This window comes from Nicotiana sylvestris, chromosome 7 (assembly GCF_000393655.2).
Source record: "Nicotiana sylvestris chromosome 7, ASM39365v2, whole genome shotgun sequence".
Taxonomy (NCBI): Eukaryota; Viridiplantae; Streptophyta; class Magnoliopsida; order Solanales; family Solanaceae; genus Nicotiana; species Nicotiana sylvestris.
In genome coordinates, this window is record NC_091063.1 from 134,127,215 (window position 1) to 134,149,744 (window position 22,530).

The window sequence follows — 22,530 nt, forward strand, 5'->3', positions numbered from 1 at the left end:
GAGAATGGAGGCTGAATTATTTTAAGCAGTTGTTGAAGTCAGGATCCCGCCTGGAGAATGGAGGTTGTTATATTTTAAGTTGGAGAAGTCAGGAGTCCGCCTGTAAAATGAAGGTTGTTACATTTTAAGTTGAAGAAGTCAGGAGCCCGCCTGGAGAATAGAGGTGTTAGAATTTTGAGGAAGATGTTGAAGTCAGGAGCCCGCCTACAGAACAGAGGAATACATTTCCAGATCAAACAGAAATCAGTAATCAGGAGGAGTACAACGAACATCTCCAGCATAACAAGCTTTAGTATAAGAAGTAGTTGTCCCCAGCAGACAGAACGGAATAAAGCTTATGCTCAAAAGACAAAAGGCTAGTGTCATCCCCAGCAGTTTTCGAAAGAAAGGCACCAGAGGAAACACAAGCCGACAAGAAAGCAAGGAAACCAGAGCAAGGGGAAGACAGATAAGATCTTGTAATCCGTAGTCTAACCTAACTTCTTGATTTTTCTTTTAAGCATGGTATAATAAGGAGGTCAGCAAACAGTAAAAGTAGCATGCAACAGCAGTAACTTTGCAGTCCCATGGTAGTTCCAGCTACCAAAACTTCCCGAACTACATTGACCTGATTCCTGTTCAGCCCAGGATATGTAGGAAACCTCTGAAGCAAAGGTTCGGTCAAAATCTTTCAAAAAATGCTTCACACGGAGTACTCGTACGAGCAAAAATCGCTCGTATCCGCTCACTTTATCTATGCTTGAAAACCCTTCGTGTTTTCGGACAAAGAGGGGCAGCTGTGAGCACGTGATTTTTTCCCTATATGAGAATCACTCCCAAAAAATCCAAAATAAAATAATTTTTCTTTGCGTGTAATTTTGAGAATTTTTGTGACATTTTGGATAATTATTTGTATTTGTCTGCGCATGTTTATTTGTTAATTTAATAAAAAATACAAAAAAATATGTCGCATTTGCATTTAGGATTTAATCCTACAATTTTTAGTAATTAAGTTTGTTTTACAAAAAAAACAAAAAAAAAATCATAAAATAAATGTACGTTGCATGTTTAGCATTTAAACGTCTAAATTGTGCGATTTTTGTCGTTAATTGCTATTTAAATGTGCGATAATTATTTTTAGAGTTAATTAGTTTTTTTTAAGGTAATTTAATTTAGAATTTAATTTAGAATTTTAGTTTTATTAATTAGGAAGTAAAAGAAAAGAGAACAAAAAATACAAAGAAAATCGGAATTGGGTCTCTTCTTCAAATTCAAGCCACAAGCCTAAAGAATGCCCAATCTTCCCAAATGACCCAGTCCATTTCGAACGGGGTCGACCCAGTCCATAACCCAAAGAGACCCAAACCCCCTTTTCTTTCATTTTTCATAAAACAAAACAAAACAAAAAAAACCAAGAAAACCCTAACACTAACCATCTGCCACCCCCCCTCATTTTCTTTCTTCTTCTTCAAGCTCCAAATGACCTCCATCCATGGTTGCCCCATCTTCAGCTTTCTTCGTCCCAAGCTTCATCTTCATCGTCAAACAACATCCACCATCGACGAGCTCGCCAAGCTCTCATGGCTGCGCATCTTCTTCTCCTTCTTCTTTGTTGCGTTGTTGTTTCTTCTACTGCTACTGCGTCTGCCATGGCTAGATCCCTCACATCCATAAATGACCAGCCCTGTCGTTGTTGCTTCATCTTCTTCGTCGCACCATGAACACCCAGCTCCAAACGACCATCATCGTCATGCCCGTTGCTCCCCCACTGCTGCTACTGTCGCTGCTCCGTGTCGTTGCTGCCGCTGCCGCTGCTGCGTCGCTGCTGCTACTGCCGCTGTGTTGCCGCTGCTGCATCGCTGCTGCATCGCTGCTGCTACTCCGACGTGTTGCTGCTGCTGCTCCGTGTCGCTGTTGCTCGTGCTGCTACTGCGTCGTTTGCTTCTCCGGCTCGCCGTGCTGTTGTTGCTGCTGCTACTCCGACATGTAAATGTTGCTGCTCCGTTCACTGCTGCTCCGTTCACTGCTGCTATCCGCGACTTCTTTATTCAAAATCTTCGATGGTCCGTTCGAGGTCGTCTTCGGCGTCGAATCGTTTTGGTGCGGTAATCGCTTTCGGATGGATTTGTTTTCATTCAAGTTCTTCGTTGTTCCGATCCGGTTAGTTGGTTTAAATTTTATTTCATCTGTAATTTGTTTGATATTTTCAGATTTGAAATTAGTATAAGTTTGTTTCATTTTTCTTATTTATTTTTAGATAAAAATGGTTAGTTTAATTATATTGTTGTTAGATTTAAGTTGAAGATTCAATTAAATTATTTTTTAGTTTGTTTTTATTAATTTTTTAAGAGGATTTAATGTTAATATAAAAGAATGTTAGTTTAAATCGCTTGAATCCGTTGTTTGTTGTAGATTAAATTCGTGTTCATTTTGTTTAAAGTTCGTCGTTAATTTAGTGATTTAATGAGAAATTATATTTTGATTTTTAATTTTTTGAATCATGTATCTTTGTTATAATTTTATTGGAGTTAATTAAAAAGATCAATTGATTATTTGAAGTTTAGTGATTTGAATATGTTTATTTGTTTTGTTCAAGTTTAATTCGAATTTGAATAAAATTTGCTTGTTATTGTTGATGAATCTTTTCATTTATGTCCATACTTTGTTTGATTGTTCTTGAATCCGAAATTAGTATAAGTTTGATTTTCTTGTTTGTTGTTTATCATTTATGATTATTTCTTCAGTTTGTTTCATGATATTGTTTAGTTTTAATATAGAAATTGTTGGTTGTAATGTGTTAGATTTAATTTTAAGTTCAAATGATTATTGGATTTAAAGATCTGAATATACTTGTTTGTTGTTGTTGTTGTTGTTAAATCTGAAAGTAGGTTTGTTTGTTGTTAAAGATGTTGTTCAATCAAGATAATTTTAGTTGTTTCTTTGTTGTTCATCATTCAGTTTGAATTTGTTGTTGAACATTGTTAGAAATTGGTCATATTTGCTATATTTTGGTTGAAATTGATTAAGTAAATTGGTTATAGCTGGTGGGGGTAGGTTGGTAATTTGCAGTACGTTCAGGGGTAAAAGGGTAATTTCGGTAAGGGCAGAGGGGTATTTTTGGAATTTAAATTCTGAATAATTATTTATTTTGAGTGTTCTTTCCATTAAAATTAAGATAATATTAAAGTAATTAATAATGGGGGGACAAGATATAATGGTGGGGAATAATGCAATTGTTTAATATAAGCATGGGGGACAAGATATAATGGGGTATTTGTTTAATAAGGTGGGGGACAAAACATTAGACAGTGAGATTAAAAGGGGGTTGAGTGGGAAGATAATGGGTTTTTATATTTTAAAAATGTCGAAAGATGGGGATAAAAGGGAGAGGCTTGATCAGATTTAAGGGGGAGACATATAGAGAGAGAAAGAAAAAAAGAGCTGAATATTTAAGAGAGAAAGAAAATTCCGAAAAATTATTAAAACTTTAAAGAAAAAAAATACAAATAAAAAAGGAGCTGGAAATTAGAAGAGAGAGTAGTACACACCTGATAAATATTCTGATATACGGGTTTAGAAAAGAAGGGTTAAACATTAATTAGCCTTTCAAAATCTGAAAATTCCCTTGGATTCTGCCCGTTGTTTGTTGTTGGTGTTTCTGGATTTTATTTTGATTTTCAAATCTGTCACTGGGATTTCTGTTGACTGGATTGCTGGTTATTATTGTTGTTGTTGTGTTACGTACTACGTGGCTGACTTTCTTCTTCTTATGTTGACAATACCAGGTACACAACTGTAATTTTGGCCTTTTGTAAGCTGAAAATGAAAAATGGAAGTTTAAATTTTTTATTTAGTTTTTTTTATTAATTGCATTTAGGTTATTTCATGTATTATTATTCTGTAAATCGCCGTTGTTTTGCATAACTAGGCATATTGTAGCGATGTATTAAATAATGCTTTTCTTTAACCTGATTATTAGGTAGTATATATTTAAGCATGTCCATTACTGTTTAAACTGTCAAATAATTAAAATAGAAGAAAATAACGTAAAAATGGCTTTATTAAATCAGTTTGGCAAAATTGATTAAGTTCCTTATTCATAAGGGTTTTAGTATCGCCAACGTTAAGTTAATCGGAATCATGTAGCTAAATTCAGTTAAAACATGAATTAATTTTGCGAATCAAATATTAGGACAGGATTTGAATTAAAACAAGGTTAGTTAACGTTAAATTATTTAATGTTTAGAAATACGGTTTAGTAATCAAGATTATTTCTAATTTTCAGTATTTGTAAATAATTAATTTCAATAGCTCAAGTCATCTAACAATATGATTTTTAATCCGACTATGAGATAATTAGTTTTTTTTTAAAAAAAAAAAATTATTTGACAATTCCATGTTGTATTTATAATTATAATTTTTATTACTTTCTGTTAATATTTGTTTTTCTCTTCTATTTAATATGTTATTTTTAAGAATGTAGAGATTGATTTTATATTTATAGACAAACTTAGTAATAATAAAAATGTAGTCATTAAAGGATATTCTTAAAATAAGGAAGGATTTCGCTAAAAATAAATAGATGTAAACAATACAAAAATTTGCAGGATTCTCCAATCTCATTTATTTATTTAATTATTTTAAAAAAAATACTTAGAATTTGGGATGGACTGTTTAGTGAATTTCACTTCCTTCCCCAAAGATAATAACGCGCTAGACTCTTTAGGCGCGATTTAATTAATTTTACCTTCTTAAACTCGGATGCGCATTTCATGCGACCCAAATCTAAATCCTAAAACATTGAATAAAAATGTGTTCCGGATTGCGGGTGCATTTCATGTGACGTAATCCAAAGACATGTTTTAAACGATGTTCATATTTTTTTTAAAAAAAAATATATAATAATAAAAGCGGTAAAGAGTTAAAACTTGCACATAAGTTTATATTTGTATAAATATCAGATAATCAAGCCGAAGATGACAGTTGAGCGACCGTGCTAGAACCACGGAATTCGGGAATGCCTAACACCTTCTCCCGGGTTAACAGAATTCCTTATCCGGATTTCTGGTACGCAGACTGTAATATGGAGTCATTCTTTTCCTCGATTCGGGATTAAAATTGGTGACTTGGGACACCCTAAATCTCCCAAGTGGCGACTCTGAAATAAATAAATAAATAAATCCCGTTTCGATTGTCCTTTAATTGGAAAAAACTCCTTCGCCCCTCGCGGGGGGCGGAAAAAGGGAAAAAGGAGGTGTGACAATAAGTTAGGATTTTAACATGTTTTATGCCGCTACTTGCCTATGCTTTGATCATATATTGTTACAAAATTGTCCTAAAAGGCTCACAAGTTGTGCTTGATTGTAGGTTTGATCGACAAAGTGATGAAATGTCAAAGATCGGCTCAAAAAGGAGTGAAACCTGCTCAAGTATCAAAGACCAAGGAATTTAAGAAAAGAAGGCCTAGTGTGGACCGCGCAAAATGGAATGCGGCCGCACTAGGTGGTTCAGAGAGTTGGTTAATCAGGCTAGAAGAAGCGCGGTCGCGGTACACATCTCGCGGTCCGCGGTGAAAGCTCCGCGGCCGCACTACTCTTTTGTGCGGTCTGCGATCATGAGATTCAGAGAGATGAAGTTTTCAAAGCCAGTGCCATGCGGTCTGCGGTCATGATTGCGCGGACCGCACCAGCTCCCTCCGCGGCCGCGGTTCATTCTACGTAGTCCGCTGAGTCCAAGTTCAGAGAAGCAAAAGTGAGCCCAGTGCGGCCGCGGTCCATTTAATGCGGACCGCACTGACCCCGCAGGGGTATTTTTGTCCAGTTTTTCCAACCTAGTATAAATAGAACATTGTACCATTTTTTAGGTAATCAGATACATCAGTTGAGAGTTTCGCTCGTAAGACGAACTTTGTAGACATTTTTGGCACTTTTGCTTTACATTTATAACAGATTCTTGTAGATTAATTTAGCAATTAATTAATATGATTAGTTCTTCATCTATTTCTTTAATTTCTTTATCTAGCATGAGTAGCTAAACCCATTAGCTAGGGTTGTGGCTCAACCCTAGTGTGAGTAATTGATGGGTGTTGCCATCTAGTGTGAGATTGACTATGGTTGTTTGCTTTTTGGGTTGATTTTATGTGTTAATCTAGAATTGGTGGTTGCAAACACTGATTCAAGCTTTGTGGGTTTAACATTTTTTGAGAAAGAAAGTCTATGACCCCAAAATTGACCCAACAAGGAATTGGGATGGACTCATGAGAAATGATAGTCCCAATTAACGGGTTAAACCTCGAGAGAGTAATTACCCTACTTCAACCCTAGTTGCTTGGTCGAATTTGCCTACCCATTTAGTCTTGAGAGAGTCAATTGGGAAAAATCACTCTCTCTACCGAGAGGTGTGAGAATGGGTAAAATTGTGTAACAGTTATAACATAAGCCCCAACTATGTCAATCGAACCTTAGTAATATATACCTGTTAATTAGCCACCTAGGTAGTGTCACGATCCTAGTGCCCTTCTTCCCATTAGATACAACTTAACAATATTCTCGTAGCATAATTTATTGTTAATCAGTAGTTTTATAAAAATAGTTATAATTTGAAAACCCGACATTATGAGTACAAACACATCTCTAGGATAGACAGACAATCCAACTCCACTACTAGCTCCCTGAGGAAATCGATCCTGACCCTTATATCGGGTAAAAGCTATTGCGACCCGCTTTTCCTACCTTAGTGTAACGTCGAGTTGGTAGCGATCACTTTTTGGCGCCGTTGCCGGGGAGCTTACGGTGTTGACTATCTAATTATTTAGTTTTGTGTTGTGTTTCTCTTTCCTTCTTGTTTACTAATTTTTTTGTGTCGATCAATCAGGTACAAATGGCTCTTAATGCAAATGACCCTCTCGACAATGTGATAGCGGGGGAGGAGGTAGAGGATCTAGAACAAGATGAGGTCTTACCTCAAGTTCCACGGAGAGGCCGAAATGCCAATGTAAATGCAAATGAGAACAACAATATTCCATGCCCTCCTCCGGCACCGCCGAGAGTGGCTCCCAGAGTTTTACCAAATTAAGGGTACACCAGTGCTATTGTTCCTCCCCGAATCCAGGCGGGGAATTATCAAATCACAAATGTTATGTTGACCTTGCTCGAGCAAAGAGGGTATTTCACGAGTGCCTCCGATCAAAATGCCTACAAGCACTTGAAGAGGTAGCAAGCAGACAAACGTGTCCGAGGATACGTTGAGATTGAGGCTTTTCCCGTTCTCTCTTCGGGGTAAAGCATTGGATTGGTTAGAAAGGCTCCCCAATCATTCTATTACAACATGGGATGAATTGGAGGATAAATTTATTGCCAAGTTCTTTTCTCCAAGTCATATGGCGGCTCTTCGGGATGAATTCTAGCCTTCAAGCAAGAGCCAATGGAACCTTTGCACGAGATATGGGAAAGATATAGAACAATGGTGAAAGAGTGCCCTAATAACGACATGACCGAGGCTATGATTCAATAAACCTTTTATCGGGGCATCAACACCACGAATCAATGCATTGTGAACCAATTGGCTGGAGGGAACTTTATGAAACTTTCTTACCAAGAGGCATGTGATGTACTTGATGAAATGGCCGACACCTCTTCGGCATGGCAAAGCCGAGCAAATGTGCCCCAAGGTGACCCCACGGTCATCCATTTGCACAACGAATTGCACGATCACGACCAAACTATTGTCGAGATTACAACAACTATGAATCAATTAGCAAAGGCGCAATTGCAACAAGTCCAAAACCCGCGCCAAGTCAATGCAATGGAAGGTGTTTCTATGTTGAAAATGAGGCAAAGAGGACAACAACCTCAAGGTAATTGTGAACAATATGACAACAACAATGATGGTGGTGGTTATTCAAATGAGTGCTATGATGATCAAAGCGAAGAGGTCCAATATGTCAATAACTACCAAGGGAATAGAGGCAGCTCTTCGAATCAACAATGACATCTTCAAGGAAATTGGGGTAATCAACAACAAAGCGGAGGTAATTGGAATAAAAATAATCAACAACAAGGTGGTGACAATTGGAATAATAGCAACCAAAACAACAATTGGGGTAACCAAAGCAACCAAGGGAATTGGAATGGGAACAACAATAATTGGAGAAACAACAACAATCAAGGAGGGTGGAACAATAGCGGGAACCAAGGCAACCGGGGGCAAGGCTTTCAAAGGCCCCCCATGTACCAATAACCGAACAATCCACCCCCATTTCCTTCTCAAGGTCCGAATTCTTCCGGAAGTGATTGTAGACATGTGATTTTTGACCCTCCCCAAGATTTTTTATATTTTAGCATGTAAATATTTAATTTAGGCCTAATATAGCTATTTCAACTCATTTTTACTTTTTTACTTTATTTTATTATAAGAAAAATAAAAATTACAAAAAATATTTTAGTTTATGTGTTTTTCATAAAAAAATTTAAAAAAATATAATACAAAAAATAGTACCTTATTTTTATCTTTATATAATTTCAAAAACACAAAAAATAGTTTCATGTTTAGTTTAATTAATTAGGATTAGCTTTGGCATTGTGTAGTATTTCAAATCATAAAAATATATATAAAAAATATATATTGCATCTGCATTTAGGATTTTATTTTACATTTTTAGATTAATTAAGTAAGTTGTTGTTTGACAAAATAGAAAAAATCATAAAAAATAGTTATGTTGTATTTTACTCTTTAATTTTTGAATTTTGGCAATTTTCTTTTAATTTGATATTTAATTAGTTGGGATAATTATTATTTTGAGTAGTTAATCTAATTTGGTAGGCTGAATCTTGGGTCAATTTAATCCATTTGATTTTTGAAGTAATTAACATGGGGTTTTAAGGGTAGTCTAGGGATTGTTTAAATTGGGAAGTCTTATCTAACTAATTAGGAAGCTTCTAAAGTGGTGGGGTTTGAATAAAGTAAAGAAAAGAATATGAGTGGAGAACACACTCACACAAGGGAACAATAAATTGGGGGGGTTGTAAAGCAAAAAGGGGGAACCAAAAAAAAAAAACGCTGGAAAAAGAGCAAAAAAAAGTTGCGCAGGCTTTGAAACCCCCCCCCCCCAAACCAACATCTTATTGGATTAACCCCGAACGACCCCTGCGGCTTCACCATTTTTTTGAGCAGCTTGAGACCTCACCCCAACGACCTTCCTCTCTAAAACAAAGCCAGCAGCAGCCGGCGTTCACCAGTTCCGCCATGAACGACCAACCCCAAGAGAAAAGCTAGCCGCTCACACTTCAGCTTCCTCACTTGAGTTGTTGCTTCGCCGGAATTGACCACCGGCGAGTGGCGACGCCACTAGCAACGGATCTGGCCAGAAACCCCAAAACACAACCGCGATTCAGTCACTCGTATAAAAACGAAAAATATTCTGGTTTTCTTCTTCCATTTTTCGGACATCCGTCTCAAAATCCAGAGGTGTTGTCCTCTAATTCTCATTCCAGAATGAAGGTCATTTGATGTCGTGTATGGATTCAACATTTCTTGTACCGATTCGAGGATTCTGTCAAGGTCCGTGTTCGCGAGTCCTGTCCGAGCTGAGTTCCGATCATGGTTGTGGTTTGTTTCCATCCGGGTAATTGCTGGAATTTTTATTAACTGAAGGCAACTTGAGGTTCAATTCTTTCCTATCTCCTTTTAATTTCATTTACATGTTTTGGATGATATGAATTTGGAGTTTTGCACTATTTGGTGTGGATTGATTGAATATCTTCACACTTTGAATTTGATTAAATTAGATTTGGTTTCCTATTCAATAGTTCAGTTGAATTTGATTAAATTGGCGTGGGTGGTGTCCCGTAGAATCTAAATTGGAGTCATTTTTATGGTTTGTGTTTAAGATGGAGGATTTGTATAATTATCTTACAGTTTTAGCCATATTCGTAATTTGACTGTTGCTTCTCAATGTTAGACTCGTCACTTCATTATTGTGTCCATTTGACAGACTTGATGTGTTCCTTTGAATGTGGGTATGTAAGAAATTGATTTGGATGGTAGTTCATTACTGTTATAGTTTTTTTTTTAATTAGCAAATGTGGTGGTAGCCTGTTTTGAGTTCTTCGAATTGGTTGGTTATGGTGGCAGCAAACGTTTTGAGTTCATTTGGGATGGTTATGTCCGTTTCTTGGTTGATTTGATTTCTTGGTTGCAAAGGCAGAGGGTTTTATGTATATAACCCAAAGTCAAAAATTGGATAAATTACCCAATATTCCTACTAGTTCTCGTGCTGCCTTGGTCGTTTCTGCGTTTGGGTCTATAAAGGAAAAGAATGAGTATGTACTTTGGAATGATTTGTTAATGTTAAGTTTAGGAATTCCGTAACTAATTGGTAATTGAATTATTTTTTTTATTTGGGTTATACACTAACATTTCAAGTGGTGGCTGGAATCTTAATTGGTTTATCTTACCTGATTTTGTTGCGTGACCCTCATTTAATTATTTCTTTTAAATCCTTAGAATTCGAGGCGTGTCATTTAGCAAATTTTCTATGGCCCTCGCAAAGTTAAAAACGTGTAGTTGCTTTAGATGCGTAAGTTAAAATTACCTTCCTAAACTCGGGTGCGCATTTATGTGACCCAAATCCAAATCTCAACAACGTTAGATAAAATATATTGTGGATCGCGGGTGCATTTATGTAGCGTGGCTTACGACGTGTTTTAAATAACTTTGAATTTTTCCCGAAATATTAAAAGCGACTAAAATAATAATACCTTTTTGCTTTTGCTTTTGCTTTAACTTTAACTTTAGCTTTAGTTTTTGCTTTAACTTAAACAAATGTACAGCATGTGCCGATTGTTCTTTTGGAGTATATTTAAGTTTGTTGTCATATGGTTGAAGCTCATGAATCCAAATCTCAACGATGTTAAAATATGTCAAAATCATGGGTGCATTTATGTGACGTGGTTCAGAACTTTCTTTAATAACGTTGCAATTTTCTTTAAAAAATGAATAAAAATGGTTTAAGTTAAAATTTGCACATAAGTTTAAACATGTACTAAAATCAAATAATATGCCAATTATAACAGTTGAGCGACCGTGCTAGAACCACGGAACTCGGGAATGCCTAACACTTTCTCTCGGGTTAACAGAATTCCTTACCCGAATTTCTGTGTTCGCGGACTGTAAACAGAGTCAATCTTTTCCTCAATCCGGGATTTGAACCGGTGACTTGGGACACCATAAATTATCCCAAGTGGCGACTCTGAATTTTTAATAATAAATGAATCCCGTTTCGATTGTCCTTTAATTGGAAAAATTCCCTTATACACCCTTCCCCGGGGGTGTAGTGAAAAAGGAGGTGTGACAGTGATATAGGGAGAATTGAAAGCATGTTCGAGCAAATGATGAAAAAGAACCAAGATTCCGATGCCCAATTAGCTTCTCATAATACATCTATCCGGAACTTGGAGGTGCAATTAGGTCAAATCTCTCAAACGTTGAATACTCGTCCCAAGGGTGTGCTACCAAGTGATATGGTAGTGAACCCGAAGGGTGGGAATAATAATGTATGATGGCGGTTACAACAAGAAGTGGGAGAGATGGTGATGTGAATGCCTCAAAGCAAAAGAAAGTTATGGAAGAAGATGCTGAGTTGCGGGATGATGATGTACCTTTGATTGTTGAAGATGTGGTTAATCAAAATGTGAACAATGATGTGCGGATTGATATTAAAAATGAAGCCGAGGTAGAGACTTAAGATGTCGTGAACCCGTCTAGGGAACACGTGATTGACATGCCCGAGCCGGTTGTACAAAAGGGCAAGGCACCTTTGCCAAGGCCACCTCCACCCTATCCTCAACGGTTAGCAAAGCAAAAGAGTGACAATCAATTCAAAAAGTTCATTGACACGATGAAGAGCCTCACAATCAATGTGCCTTTGGTGGAGGCACTTGAGCAAATGCCGGGGTACAGTTCATGAAAGATTTGGTAACAAATAAGAGGTCGATGGAGTGTGAAACAATTAAAATGACTCATCAAGTGAGTGTCATAGTGCATTCAATGTCACCCAAGCTTGAGGACCCCGGAGCTTTTACTATCCCTTTGTGACTTGGGGGCTAGCATAAATTTGATGTCGTACTCGGTCTTCAAGACTTTGGGAATTGGACAACCTCGACCTACCTCAATGAGACTTCAAATGGCGAATCAATCGATGAAGCGACCTTTGGGCATAATCGATGATGTACTTGTCCGGGTGGATAAGTTTATATTGCCGGCCGACTTTTGTCATATTGGATTGTGAGGTGGAATTTGAAGTGCCGATTATTCTTGGTAGACCTTTCTTAGCTACAGGGAAGGCACTGGTTGATGTTGAAACGGATGAGTTGACTTTCCGAGTGGGGGATGAGAAGGTGGTATTCCATGTTTGCAAATCAATGAGACAACCCAATAGCACGGAGGTGTGTTCATTTGTGGACATCGTCACAGCTGTGATAGTGGATGACACAAGTTCCATGATCCATGTTGAAGATCCCCTTGAGGCCGTGCTTCTTAATATGGATGTCAATGATGATGCTAGTAGAATGGAGTGCGTGAATGCATTGCATAGTATGGGTTCATATTCATATGAGCCTAGGAGGTTATCTTTGGATCTTGAAAACCGCAAAACTCCACCAACAAAGCCATCGATTGAGGAGCCACCGATGTTGGAGTTGAAGTCACTTCCTCCACACCTCAGGTATGAATTCTTGGGTTCAAATTCTACTTTACATGCTATTCTTTCTTCTTGACTTACTAACATGCAGGTTGAGGCCACCTTGGCGGTTCTTCAAAAGCGGAAAAGGGCAATCAGATGGACTCTAGTTGATATTTGGGGAATAAGCCCCGCATTTTGCATGCACAAAATTATCTTGAAGGAGGATGCAAAGCCTTCCTTGGAGCATCAAAGAAGACTAAATGAGGCGATACAAGAGGTAGTGAAGAAAGAGGTTATCAAGTGGTTAGATGTTGGGGTGATTTATCCTATTTCTGACAGTTCGTGAACTTCTCCTGGGCAATGTGTGCCGAAGAAGGGTGGTATGACCGTGGTGACCAATGACAACAATGAGCTCATTCCCACTAGAACGGGCACCAGGTGGAGAGTTTGTATGGATTACCGAAAGCTGAACAAGGTGACTAGAAAAGATCATTTTCCATTGCCATTCCTTGACCAAATGATTGATTGTCTTGCGGGCTGGGCTTTCTATTGTTTTCTGGATGGTTACTCGGGGTACAATCAAATTCTAATTGTCCCGGAGGACCAAGAGAAGACCACCTTTACATGTCCTTATGGCACATTCGCTTTCTCTAGTATGCCATTTGGATTGTGTAATGCTCCAGCGACCTTCCAACGTTGCATGATGGCTATTTTCACCGACATGGTGGAGGATATCTTGGAGGTCTTCCTGGATGATTTCAGCGTGGTTGGGGATTCTTTTGAGGAGTGGTTGGTAAACTTGGATAGAGTGTTGGCCCGATGTGAAGACACCAACCTTGTTCTCAATTGGGAAAAATGACATTTCATGGTTGAAGAGGGTATAATGTTGGGTCACAAGATCTCGAAGCGAGGAATTGAAGTTGATAAGGCCAAGATTGAGGTTATTTCGAGTCTCCCTCCCCCTACTTCTGTCAAAGAAGTGAGGAGTTTCCTTGGGCATGCGGGTTTCTACCGGAGGTTCATAAAAGATTTTTCTAAAGTGGTACATCCGTTGTGCAAGTTGCTAGAGAAAGATGCAAAATTCTTGTTCGATGAGAGTTGTATGCAAGCATTCGAGCTTCTCAAGCTCAAGTTGACTTCTACCCCTATCATTACCGCACCAAATTGGAGCTTGCCTTTCGAGCTCATGTGTGATGCTAGTGACATTGCGGTTGGGGCTGTTTTGGGCCAAAGAATCAACATGATGTTTCATCTGGTGTACTACGCAAGCAAAACCATGAATGAGGCTCAAAGAAACTATACAGTCACCGAGAAAGAATTGTTGGTTATTGTGTTTTCTATGGAAAAGTTTCGACCTTACCTTATGGGGGCCAAAGTTATAGTGCAAACCGATCACGCTGCCCTTAGGTATTTGATGAGCAAGAAAGACTCCAAGGCGAGATTAATGAGATGGGTGTTACTTCTTCAAGAGTTTGATCTAGAAATTGTTGACCGGAAGGGTAGTGAGAATCAAGTGGCGGACCACTTGTCCCATTTGGAGGAGGAGGGGAGGCCTTGTGACGGCCTTGAGATCAATGATTCATTTCCCGACGAACAACTCCTTGTGGTGTCAATGAAGGATATGCCATGGTTTGCCGATGTTGCCAATTACCTTGTGACCGGAATAATCCCGTGTGAGCTCTCTTTTAACCAAAAGAAGAAGCTCAAGTGGGATAGTTTGGATTTCTATTGGGATGAGACATACTTGTTCAAGATTTGCACAGATGGTGTGATTCGTAGATGTGTCCCGGAGGAAGAACAATTGAGTATCCTAGAGGCTTGCCATTCTCCACCCTATGGTGGCCATCATGGCGGGGCGAGAACGGCTTCTAAAGTGCTTAGTTGCGGATATTATTGGCCCACCTTGTTCAAAGATGCGGGCGACTTGGTGAAGAGATGTGATGAGTGCCAAAGAGCCGGCGAAATTTCTAAAAAGGATAAGATGCCCCTCAATACAATTCTCGAAGTGGATATTTTTTATGTTTGGGGCATCGACTTCATGGGTCCTTTTGTGAGCTCTTGTGGGAACACTTACATTCTCGTGGCGGTGGACTATGTCTCCAAATGGGTTGAAGACGTGGCTTTGCCCAACAATGAAGCTCGGATTGTTGTGGCATTTTTGAAAAAGAGTCTCTTCACAAGGTTTGGCACTCCTCGTGCAATCATTAGTGATGGGGGGTCTCACTTTTGCAACAAGGCTTTTGACACGTTGCTTTCTAAGTACAGTGTCAATCATAAGGTTTCGACCCCCTATCATCCTCAAGCTAGTGGCCAAGTGAAAGTCTCCAACAGAGAAATTAAGAGTATCTTGTCTAAAACTATCAATGCTAATAGGACCGATTGGTCAAAAAAGTTGGATGACGCACTTTGGGCTTATCGGATAGCTTACAAAACTCCGTTTGGTATGTCACCGTATCGGTTGGTGTTTGGGAAATCTTGTAATCTTCCGGTGGAATTAGAGCACAAGTCTATATGGGCTTTGAGGAAGTTGAACTTAGAATGGGATGTTGCGGCAAATTTGCGGGTTGAACAACTTAATGAGCTTGATGAGTTTAGATTCCATGCCTACTCCAACTCGTCCTTGTACAAGGACAAAATGAAGTACCTTCACGATAAATACGCTCGGGGTAAGGAGTTCAAGGTTGGAGATATGGTTCTCTTGTTCAATTCCCGGTTACGTCTGTTTCCCGGTAAGCTCAAGTCAAAGTGGAGTGGGCCGTTTGAAGTTGTGTTCGTGACCCCATTTGGTGCTCTTGATCTAAGGAACAAGAATGGTGAAGTATTTAGAGTCAATGGACATCGGTTCAAGCATTATCTTGGGAAATTTGATGATGGCCACGTGGTGGCACTTCTCCATCTAAAGTGATGTGCTGGTAACATGCATTGTGCCTCGACGTTAAATCAGGTGCTGCTTGGGAGGTAACCCATGTCTTTTTCTTGTTGTTGTTTTCTGTGTTTTCTTGGTAGTGTAAGTTTGATTTTTGAGCTAACTGATTGTGAGATGTTGTAGGGATTGAGTTTATCCAGTGCAAAATAGTTTGAAAAAAGTTGAACAGTCTCTGAAGATTGCCAGTGCGACCGCGGTTGCTTTTGTGCGGCCCGCACTGGTGATGGTGAAAAGTGGTGCTCTCTGAAGTTTGCCACCGCGGCCGCATTCCATTTAGTGCGGTCCGCGGTGGACCTCCACGACCGCGGTCTATTTTGTGCGGTCCGCGGAGGTTGCCTACTCAAGCTTCAATTGCACAAACCCAGCGCGATCCGCGGTCGATTCTGTGCGGCCGCGCTGGTAGGTAAGGCTGGGGACCTCACCTTTTTCTATAAATAGAGCCCAAGGGTCACAACTTACACTTTTTGAAATTTTAACACTCAAACCCCTAAAAGCTACTGTTCACTCTCTCTTCTAATAGTAATTCTTGCTTAGCCTGATTAATTGCATCTCATCATCACAATCTGGTAACATTTCATCATCTTTATTTGTTTTATATTATAATTTCATTTGTTTTTCATACCCAGTAGTTAGAGTCTCTTCTTCTTCCCATTTTTATTTCATTTGTTAGATGAGGAAAGTGTGATGGTTGGATATTGTGTGTTTAGAGACCTTTGTGAACTGGGTAAAATGAGTAGAGATAAGTTAGGTGGAAAACTTGAACAAAAATAGCAAAAACTTAGACCCTCACTTAGTGCCTGTTCAGAGTACTCTCCGCGACTCGCGGTCGCCTTTGTGCGGTCCGCGGTGCCCTGACGCAGTCTGCATTACCATTTTGCGTGGACCGCGGTGTTCAAGTGACTGGAAGTGAACCTGTGCCTAGCGCGGCCGCATTGCACTTTGTGCGGTCTGCGCTGGCACACCGCGGCCGCAATCCCACTTTGCGCGGACCGCGGTGGGATGATTTAGAGAGGTGATTTTTGGACTTTGCCCCAATACGGACCGCGATCACCTTTGCGCGGTCCGCGGTGCCCCTAGTGCGGCCGCACTCCTGTTTGTGCGGGCCGCGGTGCTCTATTCTGCAACTGCATATGCTGATACTAACCATGTTAGATGTGTATGCTTGTAGATAATGGTCAAACAATGAGGTGGAGGTGCCAAAAAACTCGGGCGAGCTAATTCCTCCCGGAGAAGGAAGCAAAGGATGGTAAAACTCACTCCCCATGCTAGAAAAAACATAAAAGAAATGAGGAAAGCAATCACCGCTGATAGAGCCATTGACAACTCGGGGAGTGAGTATGAGCCATCCCAGGAGATCTCTTCAGATTCAGTCCCTCTTTACATCCCGTATCCGGAGAACGCCATATATAAAGACACTTCCCCATCTTCCCCCGATGCTCGAGCTTCAATCAACATTTCTTCTGGGTCGTCTGAGGGCTCAGCAGTAGGTAGTGGGGATGAATATTCTACCTCTCCTACAGCATCACTATCTGGAGAGGGTGCTAAGGGTGATGCCGGAGATAGGGAGTTACCTGGGGGTGGTGTGCCTCAGGTTGGGGGGGGGGTTGACAGGACTAGGAATCCCGCTGTTTGGGAAGATAGATTTGTCAGCCAGGTGGCGTTCCACAAGTTTAGAGAATGGTGGCCGTCACGGAAGTTGATTCTTGAGAAGAGCTTTATTGACAAAGACCTTCTACCCCTACACCCCAATGTACATAGACAGTTTCAGGCTCGAGTGGGTTGGGAGTTCTTTAAAGACAATTGTGTGAAGGCGAATGAGCATATGGTCAAGGAGTTCTATGGAAATGTGGCCCACATATTGAAGGGCACTAAGGTGACCAAAGTGAGAAACAAAAATGTGGTATTTACCAGGAAGGCCCTTAATGAATACCTGGGGTTCAATGATGAAGATAAGTCCCTTTACAATGAAAAGTTAGCAATGGGCGAGGAGGTTCATCCGTGGTTAGCTTCATACCTGGCAATCCCGGGTACGGTTCCAGAGTGGTTACAAGCAGGGGCCAAAATACTTCGGAGAACCTTCAACTTTGAGGCTAGAGGGTGGTTGACTTTTGTGTGCAGTCGGCTCGACCCCACTACCCATGATCAGACTATTCCACTTGCCCGGGCTGTTCTTATTGCTTCTATTATGGCGGGATATCCTATCAACGTGGGCAATGTAATGTCCCGCATCATTTCTGCAGTGGGGGTTGAGCATGACCGGAACTATCCTTTTCCCAGCACCCTTACTATATATTTTCGGGACTTGGAGGTGGAGAAGAGACCTTTTGACATCAAGGTCAAACCTGTGGCTCCGTTTTCATGGTAAAGTTTGAAGGGGTCAGACAACCCCAAGGACAAAAATTACAAGCCACCTGCCTCTGCCCCAATCGGCCAGTCTGAAGAGCCGGTTGCGGTAAAGGCCTTCACTGAGCCTACTTCCACAGTTGCTGAGATGCCTCCCGGACCTTCCACTACTGCTGGTCCCTCTACTTCAGCTGGCCCGAGGATTCCATCTTCCCAGGCCCATCCTATCACCGCCCACCAGCCGAGCCAGACACTTCATAGCTTGAACAACTGGATAGCGACTGCTTCATCCAAGTTGTCCACCTTAACTTCTACCATTGCGGCTCAGTCGGCACCACAGCCAGTGCAGGTGCCCCAGTCTATCAAGGATTCACTTAAGGAGATTCTTGCCAACCAATAAAAGATCCTCGATTCTCAGGCTGCCTTGGCTAAGGCAGTGGATTCACATGGCAAGGCCTTGAGGGAGCTTGCCAGGGAGCACAAGAAGTTGTGCAAAATACGGGCTTCTAAGGAGTTTGTGAAGGCGCTGAGAGAGGATGTCGACAAACTAAAGGCAGACCAGTTGACTTTAGATCTGCTATTTGAGGATCCAGCCCCAGCAACAACACCAGTAGCAGAGCCACAACAGGAGCAGACTCAGAGGCTTCCTAGGAAGAAGAGGAAGCTCCCTAGTGCTGACGAGGCGGTCATCCGGTTGGCAGACCCACAGGAGGTCTCTTCCAGTCAGCCACAGGTTGCTCTAGATATTCAGCCCGTACAGGTCCAGGCCCCAGGCCCAGCAGTTGAGCAGCAGGAGATCGGGAACCAATCTGAGGTTCCCGTACATACAGAGGACCCGGGGACCACTCATGTTCCCATCCATACAGACGAGGCTTAGGGAGCTCCTATATCATTTCCTCTTGATTTTTTATGGTTATTTGTTTAGTTGGCATTGGGGACAATGCCAGCTTTTATTTGTGGGGTGAGCCCTACTTTTTATCCGGATGATTGTATATATTAGTTGACTTAGTTTATGTTTCTGTTGATTTTTTTATTTGGTCTGTATATAACTTTACATTTAGTTACTTTTATCGCACATTTTATCTTCTCTTTGGTTTGTATATAAAGTTACATTTTTGTATATATATTCATCCCCCGTTGTATATTCTCTTCCCCTTATTGTAAATATTCATTCTATTTTCTAAGTTCGTACAAAATTTTCATTTTTAACTTAGTAGATAGGCTCGTAGCCTTTTTGTTTCGATTTTGGTGCTTTCAATAAACCCTTGGTTTTCTTAATGCCACGGTTCTTTCCAAGGGTGGAGTATTGTACGAATCGAGTGGCTCTTCCCGATGATGGATGGCATGACAACCTTGTTAAGGTTTTGAGTCTGTTTTGATTTTTCTCTTGTTTTTAGTAGTTTATAGTTAAGGGTACCTCAAGCAAAGCTTCACTTGGGCCTAATACATTTGCCTTTGATCTCATGGTCAAAGACAAGTGGTTGTGTTTAGGATAGTGAAAGTAGTGACCTTGAGACTCTTGTTTTGACCAAACAAACATCACGTGGTCTTTCGGGACTATTGTGTGCTCAATCGTGTCTAAGGTTGTTGTGGGCCCCCGACTCTATGTCTTTAGCAATCCTTGAGTGTGTGTGGTGAGAAATCGAATTGTGAGTTCAAGTCCCGAGCCAATGGTCTAGAACTTGCCCTGAATGTTTGTTGAGGCGAAATTTTGAGTGAAATTCGACTTGAGAAGTGAATATAGGCTCTCCTTGATCCAAACAATAGTCGAACAATTCCATAGCCTACCAATGATATAATCCTTAGCTAACCCTTTTGATCCTTAAACCTTTTTCTTTCAAGAACCAATGCTAGAAGCCTATACCCGTTCTAAATTATACCCTTTCTTGGCACCCAAATCGTCCCTTAAATAATGACAAAAGTCTAAGTTTGGGGGGGAGAGACAAGAAAGGAAACAAAGTGGTAAAAAGGTACAAAAGCAAAAGGAAAGGAAGGCGGTGAAAAAGAAAGAAAAGAAAAAGACAAAAAGAATGCCCAATATGCAAAGAATAAAACGGGATTCAAGAAAAACAAAAGTGAAAAAGGTGTGGAAAAAGTAGAAAAGGGAGAAATGCTTTGAATTGCATAAGAAAGAGTGACAATGTATCTCTCTAACCCCTTGAAAAGAAGTAAAATACTCAAAGAGTCAAAGAGCATTGTGCCAGAATGAATCAAAAGAAGTACTTAAGGGAAGATGAAACCCATATAGACCAACAACTTTTCCTACCCTAAACCAAAAGCCTTCACATTGACTCCACAAAAGCCCTATATGATCTTGAGTTGGATGACGCTCTCATTAGTGGATACTTACATGAGGGTCAAGCATATGGTACTTAGAGACGGACTTGTGACCTTTCCTTGAGAGAGACGAGTGACTTCTTATTAACCTTGGTTTGCATGCTTATACTCTAAAAGGTGAGGTTTGCTTAGGGAGAGTTGAGGATGTGTGAGTTTGGGTTCCACAGCGACAAAAGTAATTGAGAGAGTTCTTTGATGTAATGAGTCAATTCTTGATGCTCTTGTGTCACACTTGATCCATAGTTTTTTAAAGTTTAAATTTTGTTAATGATCCATTCATATTGAGGGCAATTGTTAGTCCCAATTGATGCTTGTTGAGGTTACTTTAGGACAGTTGGAATTTCTTGGATTTTCCTTTAAGGGGTGGGTCTTATTTTGTTTGCTTGAGGACAAGCGAAGGTTTAAGTTTGGAGGAGTTGATAAGTTAGGATTTTAACATGTTTTATGCCCCTACTTGCCTATGCTTTGATCATATATTGTTACAAAATAGTCCTAAAAGGCTCACAAGTTGTGCTTGATTGCAGGTTTGATCGACAAAGTGACGAAATGTCAAAGATCGGCTCAAAAAGAAGTGAAACCTGCTCAAGTATCAAAGACCAAGGAATTTAAGAAAAGAAGGCCTAGTGCGGACCGCGCAAAATGGAATGCGGCCGCACTAGGTGGTTCAGAGAGTTGGTGAATCAGACTAGAAGAAGCGCGGCCGCGGTACACATCTCGCGGTCCGCAGTGAAGGCTCTGCGACCGCACTACTCTTTTGTGCGATCCGCAGTCATGAGATTCAGAGAGATGAAGTTTTCAAAGCCAGTGCCATACGGGTCGCGGTCGTGATTGCGCGGGCCGCGCCAGCTCCCTCCGCGGTCGTGGTCCGCGGAGTCCAAGTTTAGAGAAGCAAAAGTGAGCCTAGTGCGGCCGCGGTCCATTTAATGCGGCCCGCACTGACCCCGCAGTGGTATTTTTGTCCAGTTTTTCCAACCTAGTATAAATAGAACATTGTACCATTTTTTAGGCAATCAGATACATCAGTTGAGAGCTTTGCTCGTGAGACGAACTTTGTAGCCATTTTTGGCACTTTTGCTTTACATTTACAACAGATTCTTGTAGATTAATTTAACAATTAATTAATATGCTTAGTTTTTCATCTATTTCTTTAATTTCTTTATCTAGCTTGAGTAGCTAAACCCATTAGCTAGGGTTGTGGCTCAACCCTAGTGTGGGTAATTGATGGGTGTTGTCATCTAGTGTGAGCTTGACTATGGGTGTTTGCTTTTGGGTTGATTTTATGTGTTAATCTAGAATTGGTGGTTGCAAACACTGATTCAAGCTTTGTGGGTTTAACTCTTCTTGAGAAAGAGAGTCTATGACCCCAAAATTGACCCAACAAGGAATTGGGATAGACTCATGAGAAATGATAATCCCAATTAACGGGTTAAACCTCGAGAGAGTAATTACCCTACTTGAACCCTAATTGCTTGGTCGAATTTGCTTATCCATTTGGTCTTGAGAGAGTCAATTGGGCAAAATCACTCTCTACCGAGAGGTGTGAGAGTGGGTAAAATTGTGCAACGGTTATAGCATAAGCCCCAACTATGTCAATCGAACCTTAGTAACATCTACCCGTCAATTAGCCACCTAGGTAGTGTCACGGCCTAGTGCCCTTCTTCCCATTAGATACAACTTAACAATATTCTCGTAGCATAATTTATTGTTAATCAGTAGTTTTATAAAAATAGTTATAATTCAAAAACCCAAAAATGTTTGAAGTGACATTAGGAGTACAAACACATCTCTAGGATAGACAGACAATCCAACTCCACTACTAGCTCCCTGAGAAAATCGATCCCGACCCTCATATCGGGTAAAAGCTATTGTGACCCGCTCTTCCTACCTTAGTGTAGCGTCGAGTTGGTAGCTATCACCGGCCCAGTGAAGTTCCGCAGAAGCAGACCATTTCCGCAAATGCGGTTGGCGGAGGTGCGGCCCAGAACCACAGATGCAGAAATCGCCGAAAGCAGTGCCCTTTATTTAATAACGGGAGTTTGTCATTTTGACCCATTTTAGTCAATTCTTAGGCGATTTGGGAGCTTCAAAAGGGGAGATTTCAATTTAGCTTTTTGAGGTAAATTATTTCTACTTAATGTAAGTTTAATACCTAGTTTATGGGTAGATTACAGCATGTAAATTAGTGAAAATTATGGGTTTAGAGTAAAACCTAGGGTTTTGATGAAAATGAGATTTAACCACAATATTCGTTATGGAATGAAGTAAA

General features: G+C 40.3%; 1 long non-coding RNA gene across 1 annotated transcript; it reads left to right on the forward strand.

Annotated features, from left to right (window-relative positions):
- The first annotated feature begins 9,023 nt into the window (after positions 1-9,023).
- Positions 9,024-21,406, forward strand: LOC138872464 (uncharacterized). The gene is made up of 2 exons (XR_011400846.1): positions 9,024-9,640; positions 20,789-21,406. It is a non-coding gene; the product is annotated as an uncharacterized lncRNA (long non-coding RNA).
- The last annotated feature ends 1,124 nt before the right edge of the window (positions 21,407-22,530 follow it).